This window comes from Solanum pennellii, chromosome 11 (genome assembly GCF_001406875.1).
Source record: "Solanum pennellii chromosome 11, SPENNV200".
Lineage (NCBI taxonomy): Eukaryota > Viridiplantae > Streptophyta > Magnoliopsida > Solanales > Solanaceae > Solanum > Solanum pennellii.
In genome coordinates this window covers 44,324,187-44,332,865 of record NC_028647.1, presented here as the reverse complement: position 1 = coordinate 44,332,865, position 8,679 = coordinate 44,324,187, and the positions used below count along the sequence as shown (strand labels likewise).

Genomic DNA, 8,679 nt, shown 5'->3' with positions numbered 1-8,679 from the left:
TTTCTCCTTGCTAATTCTCTATCATAATGTACTCCAAGTGAAGTGAATGCAAACATATTATTGTAGGCTCTACTGTAAGTGCGAAAATGTTGGGATTCTTTGGAGTCACCTAAGAACAAATTTCGCAACTCAATAGGCATGTTATGAGAAGTTAGCCTAATTGATCCATTATTACAACAAAAACCTGGTGATTCGTATTGAAATCTTTTTGCTGCACAAAATTTGCAATTTGGAATTTTCTTTAAAAGTAAGTAATCTTTTAGCAATAAATTATCATTTTGTAGATTTACTTCTAACTTATTTCTACATGTGCATGGTAAAAAGCAATTATTTGTTACATAAAGGCATATAGTGTTTTTTTTAGTACTATGGTAGAGAGAAGCATACCTCTATTTGAAGTACGTCTTGAACTTGATCTGCTTGCAGCATGAGATGCACCCGACGTTGATCCTAGATTCAGGAATAAAAATATTTAGACACAGTTAGCCAATTATTAAAAATCAATATAGTCAAAATAGTTTAAGTAATATTTCTGAACTGACCTACTTCAAAGGTAGATAAGCAATTAACTATACTTTCTCCTCCTGTTGAAGTAACTGGTAGGTTTATAGCTTCAGAAGCTTCAACTACAAAATGAGGAAAATAACTTTAGTAAGAGTAGTTGAGCTGAAGCAGCTAACTATAGCTATAAATATTCAGAAGACAGATTGAAGGAAAGGAAGGTAACAATATGGTTAGCTAACCTTCTTGAGGAGATAACAAAGAAGTGCTGATTGTAAGGGCGCCAGTACTACTTAATTGATGTTCTGCTGTAGTTAAATTAACTGGTAGATTTGTAACTTCGAAAGCTTAAACTACAAAATGAGGAAAAAAGCTCTAGTAAGAGTAGGTGAGATAAAGGGTCAAACTATATCTATAGATATTCAGAAGACACATTTCGAAGCTGCAACTACAAAATGGTGACCAAGATGATTTCATCTGATGGTTGAAAGAAAACTTCAAGTATTTTGGCAACCAATGTGAATATTATTAACATAAAAAACATAAAAGAGACTTATAATCATCCAAACCTCAACATATTGAGGAAAAGTAAAGACATGTAATTACATAATTTTGCCAAAAAATGACTAGACCTACTTGGTTTTTTTGTATTATTGAACATTAATATTGTTTCACCCATTTCTCTATTAATTGTGTTCACTATCTCTGTATATTGCGTATGCACTCGTTTGAAGTGTTTCCAATTCCTTGCCTTCCTCCCCACACAGCTGCTATCACTTGCTTCTTCAAACTCTTCCAATGTTTTATCTTGATCATTTCTACTGTTTCCTTGAAACCTCTTGTAGGTAGACAGACTTTTATCCATTGAGTTACTGTATCTCTTACTTTTGTAGCATATTCACATTCAACAAATAAATGATTGCTTGTCTCCATAGTTGAATCTTGGCGCATACAACATGAACTGTCCTCTACATGTATATTTTAGATGGTATATTTTAAGGAAATATTGATTATATTAGAGGAGAACATAGAGTTGCAGCTAATGATTCATCCCAATGACTCAGAATCATTTCACAAGTTGTCCTTTTTTTGTTAGAATTAGCTTGTGAGCAGAAGTAATTCGTTTTGATTTTGCTAAATTTAAACAGGCAACAACATTTTACAACTACTGTGGTAAGAACAAAATGTCTCTGGCAGCAACATAAAATTATATATATGACTGTAGAATTATCAAAGCTTTGTAAAAGAGCATGTTATGTCTTGGAAGAATAACACAACATGTAATGACTTCCGGAATAAATACTTGACATGTAATGAACTTAACAATTTTTTTATACCTATTTCTAAGCAAATGTTGTTATAATGATATGATATTTTTCCACAAATGAAATGTTGGGTCTCCTAGGGCTCAGAAGTGTTTATTTATAATTGACAAACCATTCACTTAGCAACAATATACACAAATAATTCATATATAATCATATAAAAAATAGAAGAAAGCACAATATGGAAACCAAACTCTTAGCAGATCAAAGCAAAAAAATGCAGAGGAGAAGCAACTCATGTGAATTGTGAAGATTCGATAACCCCCAACCCAATAGGAAATTTCAGTTATTATTTCTCATAAGTTCACTATGCTTCTGTTTGCTTTCCTGTTCTGATAACCTTTGGTAAGAAATCCCATATAAATTGGAAGTTTAAATCGGCAAACTTAATCAAAATTAGTCACTTCAAGACAGTATGAATCTCTCCATTAAATTTGGTAACAACTTTTTCAACAAAAAGTTCTTAATCTGCCCATTATTAAAATTTGACTATGACTTTTGGTATACATAGTTCATATAAATAACTTTTAGTAGTTTTACATGTATCACCTCTCTAGGACTTCTTCGACCTACTTATGCCTCTTATCGTACCTCATAACTAATCTCTCACACCTCCTTATTTGTGTGTTTATGCATCTCCTTTTCACATGTCCAAATCATATCCCGCTTCCCTCATTTTGTCCACAACAGATATCACTCTTACCTTATTTTGATTATCCTCATTTATAGTCTTATGACTCCTAGTATGACCTCACCTCGATCTCAACGTTCTCATCTCTACAACATGCATCTTTAAGACTAATCAAGATTCAGTCTCATACAACAATAGCGGTCGAACCACCACATTATAGATTTTATCTTTGAGCTTTGACGGTACCTTCTTATCACACAAAACTCAAGAGGCGAGCCTCCATTTCATCCATGTTGTATCAATATGGTGTGTGATATCATCATCGATGTCCTCACTCTTCTAAATTATAGACCCAAGATACTTGAATCCATATTTCTTAAGGATAATTTTGTATGTCAAGCTTCACATCCACGCCTACCTCATGCTCCAATCACTGAATTTTCACTCCACATATTATATTTTGATCTATGTCAACCAGAACCCTTCAGCCTACAAAGTTCATGTCTATGCATTTATGATCTAACTTAGCATTAGCTTCACTACACGTCTCATCAATCAGTTCTATGTCATCCACAACACCTCATTTTAAATGTCTCGCATAAATACATCCATCACCAAGGCACATAGAAACGGGCTAAGTGTTGACCCCTCGTGTAATCCCATCTCCATAGAGAAGTGTTTCAAGCCTCCTCCCACCATTTTTACCCGGGTTATTACCCCTTCATATTCGTAGTGACAGAACTAGGAATTTAAACCAGAGGTGTCCAAATATAAACAAGTAAATATACTTAGAAATCAAGAGAATTCAACAACACTACAATTCATTCAACACAACAAAAAGAAAAAAACACTTCTTACCTATCTACACAATATAATTTTCTGATCAGTTAACACTCCTCGAGTACATGTGGCTCTCCCACTTCATATACTTAATTACATTATACTCATTCAAAAAAAGAACCAAAATACAGATCTTGAGATGATAAAACTAAACAAAAACTGTGCTTATTTCCTTGTTATTTGACAATGAAAATGTAATACAGCAAACAAATTATACACTACCAAAAGTATAGTACATAAATAAATCATAACATAGTAAACAAATCAGTGTGAAACTTCATCAAAAGTACCTCACAACCAAACAGCATTGAACCTTCACACACGAAGGAGCTGCGTAAACCAGGTAGATATCAAACTCAACACCACCATTGTACATAAAGATGAAAACAGAGAAACAGCAGAGGACACCGGTAGAGACTGCGTAGGCGAAAACGGCATATAAAGAGGTCCAGGAGCAATCATAGCATCAGGATTAGGAGGGCTAGGGGTAGAAGAAATTAAGGGTAATGAAGAATCAGTAGGAGCAAGCTCAGAGCCACCTGGTGAAGGAAAAAGAGGACTTATATCAGGAGACAGAGCAGGTGGATTTGGTAACAATGCATGGGCAACTGAATTGAAGAAGATGGTGATATGTGTAAGGCTAGTGATAAAGAAAAAAAATTAATAACAACACAAATTAAGAAAAAAATTGTAGATATTGAAGTGGAAGCCATTAATGTTAGTGATAATTTTGGAATGAAGGAGAGAGGGAGTTGGTGTTATGATTGAAGGATAATTGGAAGGTGAGGGGGGTGGGAATGAGAATGATAGGTGGCAGAAATTTGTTGGAGACGGAAAATTACATAGTATATAATAGATGTTGAGTCTCATTTATTTCTTTATTGTATTTTTGAATATTTTCAAAAAATCAAAAATTCCTATCAGAAATATTACTGTTCTCTCGCTGATACATCTTTATCCCTCTCCGATACATTCCTCGGCTATGTATTCGAATGTCCTATTCCTTCAATGATACATTCCTTCCCTTTTAGATACATCTCTCACCTTCACATGAAAGAATCTTTCTTCGTCTTTCTCTACGCAACGGGCATACCTAACATCTCATCGAGCCTAGAATCCAATCTCACTCACTTATTCACTTATGATGATATTATGGGTGACCTTATTGCACGGTTCAGAGATCACTTGTGTATGTGATGCAAGTGAACGTCTACGAAAAAGCTGTCATCCTTGCATCAATACCCTAGCACCGGGTATCCTTAACGCCTGCCACCAGGCCATAATTGAACTAGGAATTGTAATCCTACTCAATTTCATATTCCTATATATGGTTTATTGCCCAAACCAAAAAGAAATTATAATTCAACTAGGAATTGTAATCTTACTCAATTTTATATTCATATATATGTTTTATTGCCCAAGGCAAAAAGAAATTGTAATTAAACTGGGAGAAGGATTTTATCCCAACACATGACATCTATAAATAGATACATTGTCTCCATAATTTAATCTTCAATTACAGATTGTGAGCCTACGAAGAAAAGGGCATACTCAAGGTAATTTTTCTCCTTTTTTATTTATTTTCGTCACTTTTTTACAGTTTGACATGTATGTCGTAGAAAATTCATATCTCATTGTAGAAAAATTAAAATCATGAACCGTTTGATTTTTCATAAACTAGACTTTTCGATATCTAACATATCCAAAATTTATAATTTAATACTTTCAGAATCTTTCTAGATGATTTTTTAAAGTTAACTCTAGATTCTGTCAGGCTAAAAATTCGTCACTTTTTTTTACAGCCTGACATGTCCGTCGTAGAAAATTCATATCTCATTGTAGAAAAAAATCAAAATCCTGAACCGTTTGATTTTGCAGAAGCTAGACTTTTCAATCTCTAACATATCCAAAATTCAAAATTTAATACCTTCAGAATCTTTCTAGATGATTTTTTGAAGTTAGCTCTAGATTCTGCCATGCTAAAAAAATTTCAGATTTGTGTGACTTACTAAAGATCTCGTGTCTTGACGTAGGAACAACGAAATCACAATCCGCTTGATGATTCTGAATCTAGACATAAAGGTCTACAACACATCCGAGATTCATGATTTAATATCTTCCGGGTCTCAAACATCTTGACGGGTAACAATCTCTCCTTCACTTGTATTTTCCTCCTTCTTCTTTTTTTTATTAGATCAACAAAAGAAATTTTATATTTTACGGAGGCTACATAATGGAAAGATTTATCACATAAAAATGTGTTTAACGTCCATGCGTTAAAAAATTAAATAAATAATACTCTCAAGGTGTTCCATGGCCATGGATGCTTAACAAATTTGAAACTTTACTAGAATGTCGTGTAACGCTCCCGCCTTGAAAACAAACTCAAGGTGTAACAAGGTCCCATGTTTTTAACCATGAAGCTTTATTAGAATACCGTGAAACGCTCCCGCCTTGAAAATAAACTCAAGGTGTTACAAGGTCCCAAATGCTTAACCAACTTGAAGCTTTACTAGAATACCGTGTAACGCTCCCACCTTGAAAATGAACTCAAGCTGTTACAAGGTCCCGAATGCTTAACCAACTTGAAGCTTTACTAGAATACCGTTTAAGGCTCCCGCCTTGAAAATAAACTCAAGGTGTTACAAGATCTCGAATGCTTAACAAACTTGAAGCTTTACTACAATACCGTGTAACGCTTCCGCCTTGAAAATAAACTCAAGCTGTTACAAGGTCCGGAATGCTTAACCGACTTGAAGCTTTACTAGAATACCGTATAACGCTCCCGCCTTGAAAATAAACTCAAGGTGTTACAAGGTCTGGAATGCTTAACCAACTTGAAGCTTTACTAGAATACCATATGACGCTCCGCCTTGAAAATAAACTCAAGGTGTTATAAGGTCTCGAATGCTTAATCAACTTGAAGCTTTACTAGAATACCGTGTAACGCTCCCGCCTTGAAAATAAACTCAAGGTGTTACAAGGTCTCTAATACTTAACCAACTTGAGGCAGGATAAATCCATGAAAAGACCAGTTTAATGTGCAAAGGGACAAATATTATCCACCTTAAAACATGAGAATTTAAAGATCCTTCAAAGATAAATCTGTGGAAACTCTAGCTTAAGGTGCAAAGGGACAAGTTTGCCCACCTTAAGACATCGAAATTTAAAGATTCGTTGAATGATAAAATCGCAACAAAGCTAGCTTAAGGTGCAAAGGGACTAATATTGTCCACCTTAAGGCATGAAAATTTAAAGATCCTTTTAAATATACACCAGTCAAAAGACCAACTTAAGGTGCAAAAGGACAAATCTTTTCCACTTTAAGGCATAAAAATTTAAAGATCCTTTTAAGTATACACTCGTGGAAAATCTAGCTTAAGGTGCAAAGGGACAAATATTGTCTACCTTAAAGAATGGAAATTTAAAGATCCTTTTAAATATACACCAGTCAAATGGCCAACTTAAGGTGCAAAGGAACAAATCTTGTCCACCTTAAGACATGAAAATTTAAAGATACTTTTAAGTATACACTCATGGAAACTCTAGCTTAAGGCGCAAAGGGAAAAATATTACCCACCTTAAGGCATGAAATTCAATTACATGCGCATTTGAAGACTTCTACTTACATACTTGAAGTCTTACCTTTATACTTAAAAGATTTGAATACTTCAACTTGTATAGTTGGAGGGTTTGGGAACTTCAAATAATAAACTCGAAAAATATAAAGACTTCACTTTGCATACTTGATCTAATTTAAAGACTTAAACTGTACTAATAAGAGACTTATATTTTATAAAGGTTTGCCCCCTCCATTGATCCATCAATACTTCGTGCAAGTCTAAAGTTTGATGAGACAAAAGATAAAATAAAATATATATCTCTTTGACTTTCATGCAATTGATCAAGTGGGAACTTTTTTTTGACACTCATGCAACTGAAATTAGGATATGGTTATAAGCGCCTACGTAACTCGGTGAAGAGGATCAAGTCACAACGTAGTTCTGGGGATTTGAGTGATTTTTTTGTGGTTGTGCCGTACACAGTTTATACTCTTGTGGGTCAGGAGTGACATGCAGTTTAGGCTCGTATCTTAAGGAGCATCATCTTACTTCAAGGATAGTATCTCTTTAGGAATTTGGCATTAATAGGACCGATCCTTAAGCCATCAACATCAACAAGCTTGTAAGCACCATTTGAATATGCTTCTTGTACAACATATGGTCCATCCACCTTTGAGGTAAATTTTCCCTCAGACTTGTGCGAAGTAATGATGGGTCTTCTTACCGCGAGAACTTGATCTCCAACTTGAAAGTACCTCAAGCAAACCTTAAAAGCACGAGATAGACGAGGTTGATAACATTCAAGGTTTTTTTGGGCTTCTAACCTCTTTTCATCAAGTGCTTCTAACTCAGCAAGATGCAATCGAGCATTTTCTTCCTCATTGAGTCCTTAGCAAGTCTTAAGGAGGGTATTTGACGCTCGAGTGGCAGGAATGTTTCAACTCCAAAAGCAAGTGAATATGGTGTTGCTTGAGTTGGTGTGCGATATGTTGTCCTATATTCCCACAAAGCTTCTTCCATTCTTTCATGCAAATCCCGCTTGGATTTGGAGACAACTTTCTTGAGCAGGTTGCATAAGGTCTTATTGAATGCTTCAGCAAGACAATTAGCGGCAACATGGTACATAGAAGATTTACGCTGCTTAAAGTCAAAAAGATCACAAATCTTGTTCATTAACTTGTTATCAAATGGTTTGCCATTGTCTGTTATTATATAGCGAGGGATGCCAAAGCAATATATAATATTTACTCGGATAAAATTTACAACATTCTCTTTCTTCACCTCTTTAAGAGCGACAGCTTCAGCCCATTTTGAAAAGTAATCAGTTGCAGCCAAGATGTACAAGTGTCCACCAGAAGACTTTGGTAATGGTCCTACAATATCCAGTCCCCAAGCGTCAAATGGACAAGATGTGATGGTTGGGTGCAATACTTCGGGTGGCTGATGAATGAAATTCGCATGAAATTGACAAGCATCGCACCTCCTCGCGTAATATAAGCAATCTTTCACCATGATTGTCCAGTAGTACCCCATCTTCTTTATGTGAAAGTGAAGTTTTGCTCCAGATTGATGTGATCCAGATAATCCTGAGTGTGCTTCTTGTAGAGCTTCAATCGCTTTTTCCTCTCCCAAACATCGTAATAACATACCCTCAAATGATCTCCTATATAATGTGTCCTTTTAGTAAAGGAACGAGGTGCACGACGACATATGTCAGTTCTTTTTCTTGGATTTTCTGGAAGTATCCCATAACATAGGTAGTCAATGATGGTTTGTCTCCAATCTTTCTTCGCGGCTTCAAGGATGGCGATGATATGAT

The 8,679-nt window shown here is 35.2% G+C and overlaps 1 pseudogene; it reads right to left on the bottom strand.

Annotated features, from left to right (window-relative positions):
- Positions 1-235: 235 nt before the first annotated feature.
- Positions 236-1,366, bottom strand: LOC107003850 (annotated as a pseudogene).
- Between the last annotated feature and the right edge of the window lie 7,313 nt (positions 1,367-8,679).